The 12,772-nt window shown below is 43.3% G+C and overlaps 1 pseudogene; it reads left to right on the top strand.

The window, feature by feature from the left end:
- The first annotated feature begins 614 nt into the window (after positions 1-614).
- Positions 615-2,242, top strand: Pwp1-ps2 (PWP1 homolog, endonuclein, pseudogene 2; annotated as a pseudogene).
- The last annotated feature ends 10,530 nt before the right edge of the window (positions 2,243-12,772 follow it).

The following is a 12,772-nucleotide window of genomic DNA, read 5'->3' as shown; positions in this document are numbered from 1 at the left end:
TTGTTTTTGAAGCTCAATTGTGTGGTTCTCTTGTGTGAACTTCAAGGATGATAATGTCACGTCATAATATCAAATGGTTGGACATATCCAGGAGTACAAGATACCCAACATTAAAGGTCGGTAGTCACCTTTGGAAATGAATGGATCATTAGTGCCTGAGTAATACCAATAGGGAATGAGCCAAGAGATGGACAGAGAAGGAGAGTTTCTTCTTGTATTTAAATCCTATAGTCTCGGCCACTTGAATCATTAAAAACTCTTATTTAGACCTGGGTAGATTAAGTTTCTTATTATTTGCAACAACAACAACAACAACAACAACAACAACAACAACAACAAAAATCATGGCTGATGTTCCTGGTCCAAGAGAACTGAGGGGATAATTAGCAGAAGTGAAGCTAGCAGCTGAGAAAAAGATGAGCCTCACACATACATTAATGATTACTTGATAATGTTGAATGTCATCTTTCTCTCACCATAACAAGTAACTAAGATAAACAGCTATATGAACAACAGGTCCAACAATTCCAGAGTTTAGGCCATGGACGGTTGTCCCCAGGGCTCTTGGTCTTCAGCAAGATACTCCATGGCTAAGAGTAAAACCAAAAATGAGCTAACTTGCTGCGCGCTGTTCCTCTTCGCGGAGCTCATAGACTCTCCCAGAGACCAGGTCTCCAGTCAGGCCGAACATCATGAATCGCAGCCGCCAAGTGACCTGCGTGGCCTGCGTCCGCCGCGGCGTGGCCAAAGAGACGCCAGACAAGGTAGAGCTAAATAAAGAGGAAGTGAAACGTCTCATTGCTGAAGCAAAAGAAAAGTTACAAGAGGAAGGTGGGAGTGAGGAAGAGGAGGCAGGCAGTCCTTCAGAAGATGGCAGAGAGCCCGGACCCAGGTCCAGTCTAGGGAGCAACTGGAGGATGGGGATCCACAAGACGACCACACACTGGACGACGATGAACTGGCCAAGTACGACGAAGAGGACAACCCAGATGCTGAGACCATTGGTGAATCTCTGTTGGGTCTTACTGTCTAGGGCAGTAACGATCAGGGTCCATACGCCACCCTGAAAGACACAGAACAGTATGAGCGTGAAGACTCCTTGATTAAACCGACTGGCAACCTCATCGTCTGTGGCCGTGCTGAACAAGGGCAGTGTAACTTAGAGGTGCACGTGTACAATCAAGAAGAGGAGTCTTTCTATGTCCACCATGACATACTCCTGTCTGCATATCCTGAGTGTGGAATGGCTGAATTTTGATCCTAGCCCAGATGCGGCTACTGGAAATTACATTGCTGTGGGAAACATGACCCTTGTCATTGAGGGGTGGGACCTGGATATCGTGGACTCTCTAGAACCAGTCTTCACACTGGGAGGCAAGCTTTCAAAAAAGAAGAAGAAGAAAGGGAAAAAGAGTTCGTCAGCAGAAGGGCATACTGATGCTGTCCTTGACCTTTCCTGGAGTAAGACAGTCAGAAACGTGCTGGTGAGTGCATCAGCAGACAGCACTGTAATCCTGTGGGCGGGACCTGCCTGTGGGGAAGTCAGCAGCCAGGTTTACTGCACACACAGACGAGGTTTAGACTCTGCAGTTTCATCCATTTGAAGCACAGACTCTGATTCCTGGGTTCTATGACAAATCCGTGGCTCTGTACGACTGCAGAGATCCCAGCCAGAATCACCGTCTGTGGTGGTTCAGTGGGCAGATAGAGAGGCTGACCTGGAACCACTTCTCACCGTCCCATTTCTTAGCCAGTACAGATGATGGCTTTGTGTATAATCTGGATGCGCGCTCTACTGCACACAACGATGAAATCTCTGGTCTTGATCTGAGCAGTGAGATCAAAGACTGCCTTGTGACTGCTTCAACAGACAAATTTGTGACGATTTGAGACATCTTAGGGGATAGACCAAGTCTCATTCATTCTAGAGATATGAAAATGGGAGTTCTCTTTTGTTCTTCCTGCTGTCCTGATTTGCCCTTTGTTTACGCCTTTGGAGGACAGAAAGAAGGGCTTCGGGTTTGGGACATAAACACTGTGTCTTCAGTAAACGAAGCGTTTGGAAGACGGGAGAGACTGGTTATTGGCAGCACGAAAGGTTTATCTGTTATTGGCCCCTGTAGGAGCAGGAGCCCACAGACACCAATGGAGTCCTGACAAAGATCAGTTCCTGGTGTGCTTACCTTAACTTGGAGTTTAAAAAACTGGCCTAAAACTGTTCACGTGTATCTGCAGCCATGGATGAACAAACTCCGTTCCCATCGCCATTCCCTCTGCAGCTTTGGTGGCAGTCCACAGCCTTTGGGCTGCCTTTAACTGGATACTGTACAGATACTGCATATCTTGGAAATAAAAAGGTGGGTTTTTTTTTTAATGAGCTAACTTAATTACTAAGTAATTAATTATTTCAATTGAGAAAAAGAAAGAGGCCAGAGTCTCACTTTTCTCTTTGAGGACACACTAGCAGCGATCTAAATTAAAGGCTTCTCACTATGACTCTTGAGGTCATCACCCTGGAGACCAGTTCAACCCACTGCAATGTGAATCTTCACAGAGCACTGAAGACCCAAACCAGAGCACCTGAACAATTCAGCACTGTCAGAACTCCAGTAAGACATGCTAATGGTAGCGTGGCCTTAGATTCTTCTTTCTGAGGCCAGAGAGATGGTTCAGTGATTAAGAGAGCACACTGCTCTTGCAGAAAACCCAAGTTCAGTTCCCAGACCTCGTGTCTGGCAGCATACAATCTCTGGTATCTCCAGCTTCAGGGGGCTCTGACGCTCCAGGCCTTTGAGGTCACCCCAGATTAGGATGCAGTTATACTCATTAAAAATTAGGGAGTAGGCCTTCTTAGCATTCGCCTGGGACTATGTTCTGATTTGTCTTTCTTTCCTGGATATTGATTTTCCTCAGCTACTCTTTAAGTATTGGTAGATTTTTTTTTTTAATGCAAGCTTTAGTCAACTATTTAGATGCAACACACTTGCAAACGCTTGAACACATAGGAAAGCTGTATGTTAATTACCCAAGTCACTTCTTCCTTGCAGCTGTCTCTCCAATGAGGCATCAACTGATAAGAGCCTACTTGTCAGAAAAAACTGTGCCAGGATCTAAACTATTCTGTTGAACCTGAGAAAAAGGAAAAGAAACAAGGACACTTGATAAGGTCAAACGTTCTAGCATTGGTCCAGTGGAATTTGGAGAATCTGATGATATAATCAAACTAAAAGATTTCTTCAGCCTGAGGGTTTGGGGTTTTTGTTTGTTTGTGTTTGGATGGTTATTCAAATGGCTACCCTCTAGACATTGTCTCTTTGTTTGGTATAGAAGCAGAAGTACCAGGACCCCTGAAGCCATTAAGTGTTCCAAAGGATATGCTTGTCAGCACAAATAACCCTGACTCCCATGCCCACACCCCAGTCTTCCTCTGTAAATCGCTGTCTTAGTTATGGTTCTATTGCTGTGAGGAGATGCCGTGACCAAGACAACTCCTATAAAAGAAAGCATTTAACTGGGGCTTGCAGACATTTCAGAGGCTCAGTGCATGATCATCCTGGCAGAAAGTGGGCAGGCACAGCTTTGAAGCAATATTTGAGAGCTTTACATCCTGATCCCCATGCAGTAGGCAGTGGGAGTGGAGAGACTGGGGCTGGTGTGGGCTTTTGAAACCTCAAAGTCCACCTTCAGTGACACACTTTCTCCAACAGGCCACACCTTCTTGGGACAGATGATTTTTTTTTTGTATTAAAAATAGTTACTTAACAAGTATGCTATTGTGTAACTCTCTCTTTGATGGTCATTTCTCAGAATACTTCTAAAGAAAAGAAAAAATTGGGCTCTCGGCTCCCCTCATTACAACTTTGGTGTGACTAACATTTTCCCTCCTTTTTCTTTTTTTTTTAATTCTGAGAACTTTCCAGACATAACAATAAGCACTTGTATCTTTGCTACCTAAGTTTTCTGCATGTTAACATGTTCCTCTGTATCTTTTTATCTTCGCTCTCTCTCTTTTCCAACGCTATGCATTTCCTAAGCCATTGGACACGCTGTCGACAGCATGACTCATTTCCGCTACAGTTCAGCAGGGTAAGGACAGTCTCTTCTGAGAATTACAAACAGCTAGAGTGATTACACCTGAAAATGTTTACATTCCCAGACTCAATTTAGAAGATATCCCATATTAAAATTTATCTAGTATCTTTTGTAGCTGTTTCTAGTTTAAATCCAGGCTATAATAAGGGATTTTTTTTTCTTTTCAAATTCACACCAGTTGTATAATACCCATTCCCATATGTTTTAAGTAAGCAAGAAAGAATCTGTCTTCCTTCATATTTGAGTCTCTACATCACAATGGTTTCCCCCGAATCTCTGCCAAAGAATCCTTTGAATTGTTTCTTGTTTTTCCAAGTATGTGTGTGGACACCGAAGGTCACCCGAGCTGTTCTTGTCTCACTGTACTAGTAGGCATGGGGTAAACATGACTAATATTTTAAATCCAGACTAAGATAAAATGCAGAAATAGATAAAAGCAAATAAAAGACACAATCAGCTGACGTGGTTTTCAAATGGTAAGTGAAGCATCTGTTCACCAGGGCTGCAGGCCATGGCTGCCAGACCACTCCCCTCCCCCCTCCTGTCTTCTTCCCCACTTCCTTGGGTGTTCCAGCCAACAAATGGGGCAGGAACTCCCTACTCAATCACATGCCATGCCTGCTTCGAGACCAGGTAGGCTGCTTGTAGTTCTTCTCCACTCTCTACGTTCCCCCAGACCCAACTCTCAGGGTTGCCCCAGTGCTGAGATAGATTACCTTGTCCTGGTCTCTCCTTCCTGGAGCCTCTAACTGGGGAGGGTGAGGTAAAGAGGAGGGCTCAAGGGAGTACACACGGATCTCCCTGGGAAGGGGGAAATAGAGTAAATTTTGCAGGTGGAGTGGGGGTGGATGGGACAGAAGCAGGAAGGAACATGTTGGGTGTTGGGCATTGAGGAAGAAAGTGTGAGGAGAGACAGCTGACATTGGGGAATAGTGCAGATGGTTGTGAGGAAACCTAGTACAGCGGAAACTTCCTGCAATCCATGAGAGTAACTCTAGTGAGGGCTCCTATTGGGTGAAAAGGAGCCCTCTTTTCTAGCCAAACGAGGCTGCCACTGATGGGACTGGTTACATTCAGTTGAATTGCTGGCCAAGAGGGTCCTGTGGAGATCCTAAACAGCCCAGACTGGTGCTAGAACAGAATGTTGCTCTCTAAAAACTGGCAGTGGGGCCTCCCATTTCCAAGGACAGCATACACACAGCTCACTGAATGTAGAGAAGCTGAGCTAGTACCTGTACGGAGCCTTTACCCCTATGTGTTAGTCTCTTTGGTATGGGAAGATACTCTGCAGTCTACAGAAGGAAAAAAGTGGTCACCAACACATCCACAAACTGCTCAACTTACAATCTGTCCTTACTGAAAGATGTGCTGGGGCAATGGTGGAAACAACTTGTGGGAGTGGCCAACTAATACCTGGTTTAACTTAAGGACCATGCCAAGAGAGGGAGCCCATGCCCTACTCTGCTTCGGTGGCCAGGAACTGGAAACTGGGTAGCCCAGAGACCTAGGGTAGAACTAAACATGACTGGCTAATAATAACAATAGCAATAATAGCTATTACTGATATAAAAATATTATGTTATAAATTATAATAGTTGCATTATAAATGATAAATGTAACTATATAATAGTTGCATTATAAATGATAAATGTAATTATATAATAGTTGCATTATAAATGATAAATGTAATTATAATAAATATAACAATTAAAATAAATATAATTCTTATCATCATCAATGAAATGATTCCTAATGATATTCTACTATTCTCATAGATCCGGGCCTTGTCCAGTAGTCATCAGAGATGGGAACAGTTGCAGAGACCCACAGTCAGACATTATGCAGAGAGAGAATTCAGAGGTCTCTGCCCTCAGAGATCAGAGAACCCTACAGAAGACAGGGAAGAAAGACTGTAGAGTCAGAGGGGTTGGAGGACACCAGGAGAACCTGGCTACCAAATCAAGTAAGCAGAGCTTGTATGAACTCAGAGACTGAAGTGGCAAGCATAGGACCTTCTTGGGTCTGCATCAAGTCTTCTGTGTATGTATTTTGGCTGTTAGCTTAGTGTTTTTATTGGACTCCTGACAGTGGGAGTGGGGACTCTTTTGCCTGCACTTGGAACTCTTTTTCTCTTATTGGGTTGACTTGCCCAGCCTTGATATGAGGGCTTTTGCCTTTGTCTTACTGTGTCTTGTTTTGTCTTATTTGCCTGCTGTTGTTTGGGGGCCTGCTCTTTTCTGATGAGGAAACAGATGGGGAGTGGATCTGGGAGAGTGTTACTGGGTAGCTGGGAGAAGTGGAGGAGTGGAAATTATGGTCAGGATGTATTGTATGAGAAAGGATCTATTTTAAAAAAGCATAGAGCAGACTTCCCCTAGGTCTATCAATACGGACTTTGCACAGGAGGATAATGGGACAATGGATGCTAGCACCTGGTTTCCAGGGGAAAGTATCATCTGTGAAGGATACTCTTAAGACATTTTCAACTTCTCTTAAGAGCAGAAGTTGTCATGAGACAATTTTGGCCAAAAAGTGGAAAGAGAGCAAAGATTCAGCTGCCTCCTGTGCTCTTTCCCATCTCTGTGCACTCCCTCCGTGTTCTCAATGCTCTCCCTCTTCTGGGAGAGCTTTTCCAGTCATCTTTAGTGGTACCACTTCTCCAGAACTTAAGGAAAGAAAAAGAAATACATACACAAGGGCAAGTACACACTTTGCCTACATCTTTCCAAACATACTGCTTATCTTTTTCCGAGAATGGTTCGGGAATGGTTCAAAGAATGGTTCCTATCTCTCTGCTTTGCCACCATTTAAGCCTGACCTTTAGAACTGTAGCCTTGCCAAGTGTCTACAAAGCTCTGGATTCACTCTCCAGCACTGCACCATAATGCCAGCACTCAGGAGGCAGAGGAGCAGGAGTTCAAGATCACCTTCTGCAAGTCTGAGGCCAGCCTTAACTACATGAGGCCCTGTCTCAGTCATAAAAACAACAACAACAACAAAAAGGGTCAATCTTTACACAGAGGAGTTTTGAGTTTCCACTGTCAAGCTTCTTCTATTAGTCTAGGAGGTCTGGATTAGGTTTGTTTTCTCTGCCAGTTAAAGAATTAAATGGCAGGAAAAATTTTGAGCACAATAACCAACAGCTGGAGAAGTCTCTAAGACAAAGAGGACAGCACTAGAGTTAGTAGGTTAAAAAAGGCTGTTTATAGCTAGAGCATGTCAAATACAGAGATGAATGCTAACAGCAAACCACTGAACTGAGAACAGGATCCCCGTTGGAGGAATTAGAGAAAGGATTGAAAGAGCTGAAGGAGGTTGCAATCCCATAAGAACAACAATGCCAACCAACCAGAGCTTCCAGGGACTAAACCACTACCCAAAGACTATATATATATGGACTGTCCCAGGGCTCCAACTGCATATGTAGCAGAGGATGGCCTTGCCGGGCACCAGTGGAAGGAGAAGCCCTTGGTCCTGCCAAGGTTGGATCCCCAGTGTAGGGCATTGTGCAGGGGGGGGACAATGAGGGAGGTGGATGGGAAGGGGAACACCCTTATAGAAGAAGGGGAGGGGAGGGGATAAGGAGCTTTTAAACAGGAAACCAGGAAAGGGAATAACATTTGAAATGTAAATAAAAAAATAGCCAAAAAAAAAAAGCTGTTTATTAGGGGTGGGGAGACACACAGTAAGGCATGCAGAAAGAAAGACCCTCTGCCAAGCACGAGGGAAGCTGGTGCATCTCAACTATACACACAAAAATAACTCAAAATAAACCAAAGAATTGAATAAAATGGCAAAAATACAAAATTCTTAAAAGAAAACACAAGTATAAACATCCACACCCTTGGATTAGGCAATGTCTACTCACCCTCTCCTTGAGTGCTGGAATTCTTAAGGGTGTCTGAGAGGGTCTTCCCCCCCTCCTAAATTAGGGTTTGTCACAAACATCATAAGCAGGTCCCCATCGGTCCTTGAACTTGCTGGACCTGGCCCACAGGCAGCAGGGCCTTACTTGGGGAGAAAAAGTATACCAGGGTTATGTTTAAGCTGCAAGGCTTTTGTCTCAGAGGTCAGGAAGAAGCCAGCCATCTTGGAAGTTCACCATCTTTCTTATCATCTCCTCATGGCCTTGTCTGTCTGCTTATCAGGAAAATTTTCTAGCTGCAAGTCCCTTGATTCTTTGCTAGCTGTAATTAATTCTTAGCTGGGTGAAGAAAGTTTAATAAAAGGCTTACTAAGTGCTTCTCCCCTCACCCACAATGCTTTGCTAATTGCTTTGTATGCCATAGAAGGATGATAAGTGGTTGTTGAAGGACTCTACCCATTAAACATTATTAAGTGCTCTATTTGCAAAGACTGCACCTAGCCACACAGGTTGCCAAACCTTTTCAGCAAAGAGCCAGATAGTAAATATTTAAGGCTCTGTGTTTCAAGATGCAGATTTGGGTGTGTACTGTAGAAGCTTATATAACCTTTTAAAATGTAAATACTAAGACACTCAAAACCACCCGTGCATCTCAACTATACACTAAAAAAGAATAACTGCAAATAAACCAAAGAATTGAATAAAATGGCAAAAAATACAAAATTCTTAAAAGAAAACACAAGTATAATCGTCCACACCCTTAGATTAGGCAATGTCTACTTGACACATACACAAAGACTGGTAACTTGGCCTCCATTAATGTAACTTTCATGTACCAAGTAAGAAAATAAAAGATTGTAGACAAAATAGGAGAGGGTTTCTCTAGGATTTTAATACCCAGGAAAAAAACATCTATATCTCCTGTCCCCAACTACAAAAGAATGAAAAATCCAATTAAAATTTTTAAAAAGGACAAGGAACTTGTGTAGACTTCTCAACAACAACCACAACAACCACTACAATAACACAAGCACCAATAAATCCATGAAAAACTATTTAATATTATCACTCAGTAAAGAAATGCAAATCAGTGAAACACTATTTCAAATTTAACACAAAAAGTAAATAAACATGATAAAAGCAATGAGAAGTATCATAGATACAGAAAAACTGAAACCCTCACCCTTGGCTAGCAGGGATGTAAAAGGTTACAAAAGGTGAGGGAAATGTTTGATGATTCCTCAAAAAATTAAGAGTAGAACTGGCACAGAGCCCAGGAATTATACTTATCAACAAAAGCCCACAAGAATTGCAAATGGGGACTCAGATTGACCCTTGCATACCAGTGTTCACTGTGGCATTAGTCATAGTGGCCACCACACAGACAAACCAATCCAAGGGACTCTCATTTAGCCACAGAAGGGAAGTTTTAGCCTGTGCTATGTGGTGGTTAATTTTCAGTGCCCATTTGACTGAATTAAATGATGCTCAGACAGAGGGTAAAATATTATGTCTTCATGTCTAGGTACATGTTTAGGAGAGCCTTTCTGGGTGACATTAGCATTAGAATCGGTGGAGTGAGCACATTAGTTGCTGTTCCCAGGATGACAAAGATTACAAGCTATGGGCAACTTGAGGGCAGAGAGCTTTATATTGTCTCATAGTTTCAGAGGGTATAGTCAGTTCATTGTGACAAGAAAGGCATGGTTGCTGGATTATCCTGGTCCATGAGGTCCATGGCTTGTTCATAACTCAATAGATCAGGAAACGGAGATCAGATTAGAAGCTGGGCAAGCTATCATCCTAAGGACCTACTGCTGCTAGTCTACATCTACTGTCTTGGTCCTTTGTCCCAGAGTTCCACACTCTGCCAAAACAGTGGCACAGGTTAAAGATGCAGTATTTAAACACACAAACCTGTGGTGAATGTTTCATATCCAATCCATCATAACTTTCAATATGAGTGGGTACCAAGTCAGCTGAGGGCTCAAATAGAGCAAAGGAGCAAAGAAAGAGTCCCCTTTTCTCTCCATAGATACATAGGTGGATAGAGGATAGAGATAGATAGATAGATAGATAGATAGATAGATAGATAGATAGATAGATAGATAGATAGATAGATAGAAGTGATGGCTGATAGAAAGAAAGAAAGAAAGAAAGAAAGAAAGAAAAAAGTGATGGCTGATAGACAGACAGACAGACAGACAGACAGAAAGAAAGAAAGAAAGAAAGAAAGAAAGAAAGAAAGATAGAAGTGATGGCTGATAGACAGACAGACAGACAGACAGAAAGAAAGAAAGAAAGAAAGAAAGAAAGAAAGAAAGAAAGAGAGAGAGAAAAAAAAGAAAGAAAGAAAGATAGACAGATAGAAGTGATGGCTGATAGAAAGACAGACAGACAGACAGACAGATAGAAGTGATGGCTGATTGAAAGAAAGAAAGAAAGAAAGAAAGAGAGAAAAAAAGAAGGAAAGAAAGAAAGAAAGGAAGGAAGGAAGAAAGGCAGACAGACAGACAGAGATACAAATCTAGCTATTCTGGAGCGTGAGCATTCCTTTTCACCTGTCCTTACATACCGGAACTCTAGCTCTCTAGCCTTGTCCTCTAGAACTTGACCAGAGGCCTTCCTGAGTCTGTGGAGCAATAGGTGACTAAGCCAATCTGCTGCTTCCTTTGTCCCCCAGCTTGTGGATGGCAAGTTGTGAGACTTCTCAATTTCCATGTGAGCCAATTAACATTTCCTAATCACTTTTCATATATTTGCACAGACCTACATGACTCCACAGTGGGGTACACTCTAAGAAATGTCATCAGGCAACTTCGCTAATGCAGAGCATCATAGAATGCGCTTACACACGCCCAGATGCTGGAGTGGATAGCACACCGAGGCGATAGGGAAAGGCATTTTGCACTGAGGTCCAAGAAGAACAACGTGATTAAATCAAGCAGAACGGAAAACAAACCATCAAAAGATGAAGTAATCTTGTATTATCTGATAGTGCTGTCATAGGGACACGACATAGTGATAGGTGAGCAGACTTAGCAAGATTCTTGATAAACTTGGAGATAAATCCTAAAGCCAAAACCTAAGAGCTGAGGTTAAAAAGAGATGAGAGGAGCCTTTGTTTGGTCAAAGAGAGAAAATCAGTCTGTAGGAGAAGTAGAAAACAAAAAGACCAAGACAGAGAGAAATGGACACCCAGAGAGCAGAAAAAAATGACGTCTCAGTTTTGCTGTCTCCAACGTGGCATCCGAGTGTAATAACAGCCTTCTCTGTGAGTGAAGCACCAGGGGCCTGCCATTCACATGTCCACTGGCTTCTGGACTGCTATACCGTGTCCCTCACCCTCATGGTTCTCATAAAGATTAGCCACTGGGAAACACTGCCCTGAAATTGCCCTTGTTCTTAAATCACAAACTGGAGTATCCATTTGCTGTTGGTCTCCTATAACTAAGTTGTAGCAGCATCCCTCCTCAGTCCTAAAGAGCCAACACGATGACTCTCCGTGTTGCTAGCTTGGGGTACTGCACCACTTTTTAAAAGTTTCCCTTTATTTTGTGTAGGTTCCGCCCTAGCATCAGTAGGCCTATGACAGGAGTCCAAATGGAGACCCATAGGCCCAGTCCAAATCTTCATATTCCAAGAAGGGTCCACAGTCAGCACTGATGGGAATTGGTCTGGTGCTGCTATGTATTCAAATGCCTCCAAGATCTGGTTGCAGTCCAGGCGAGGACATTCTCTTGTACATCAAATGATGTTGTGTAAATTCTGCCTACAATCTTCTCTGACTGGTTAAATAAAAGTGATTGACGGCCAATTACTGGAGAGAATAGAGGTAGACAGGGCTCCAGTTACCAGGAGGTTGCAGGTAGGGACCACAGGGGTGTTGGGGGGAGAGAGAGAGAGAGAGAAAGAGAGAGAGAGAGAGAGAGAGAGAGAGAGAGAGAGAGAGAGAGGGAGGGAGGGAGGGAGGGAGGGAGGGAGAGAGAGAGAGAGAGAGAGAGAGAGAGAGAGAGAGAGAGAGAGAGAAGAAACGTAGAGAGCAGAAGGTTGTCATTAGATGGGATAGACCAAGAGCACATAGATGAGGGAAGTGCACTAAGGACAGAAACAGCTCAGGCGAGACTCAAACAGCAAGGCAAGTAACTTGGGGAACATAGCTGGAAAATAACCAGTCAAGCATAGAAAAATAGTTTAGGGGTAATCGTCCAGTAGTTCTGCTAAAGTTGATTAAATAAATCAATAGGACTGTGCTTCAATTACTCAGAGAATGACCAGGTCATATTAAGAATTAATAGAGTTATTAAATGTCCAACAATAACATGGCACATTCCTTAAAACCAGCATCTTTGTCCCTGCCTTCGAGACTCACAGAATAGCATTGTTTCTGTCCTCAGAGACTAGGGGATAAATCCAGAAGTGGGTGTTTGAAGCATGGCCTTCCTCCACAGGACTCTATGTCTACTTTTCCACACAGTTTAGGTAGTTCTGATTTCCTCTAACTTTGATTACCTCTCCTTGGTTGAGCCCTCTGAGCATCCTATGCTGCCCATTTGAACCCTGGGTGAGACACTAAGTATGCTTTTATCACATTTGACCCAAGAGCCCCAGCCAGCAAGCAGTCACTTCCTGAAGCACTTTCAGGTCCCAGTTTTCCTCTTATTCTCACCACATCCATGGCCGAGGGAAGAGTGGGAATTGGAGCCAGGTCCCCAGCCTCCTTTCCTGTGTCCTTGTGTTGCAAGCTCAGAAGGGGCCACACTCAGAACAATTACAGGCTTTGCTGTTGAAGCTAACATTGCCAAGCCCTGGTCA

Source organism: Rattus norvegicus, chromosome 1 (assembly GCF_021556685.1).
Source record: "Rattus norvegicus strain SHRSP/BbbUtx chromosome 1, alternate assembly SHRSP_T2T, whole genome shotgun sequence".
Taxonomy (NCBI): Eukaryota; Metazoa; Chordata; class Mammalia; order Rodentia; family Muridae; genus Rattus; species Rattus norvegicus.
The sequence above is the reverse complement of the archived record's forward strand: the minus strand, read 5'-3'. Positions and strand labels throughout refer to the sequence as shown.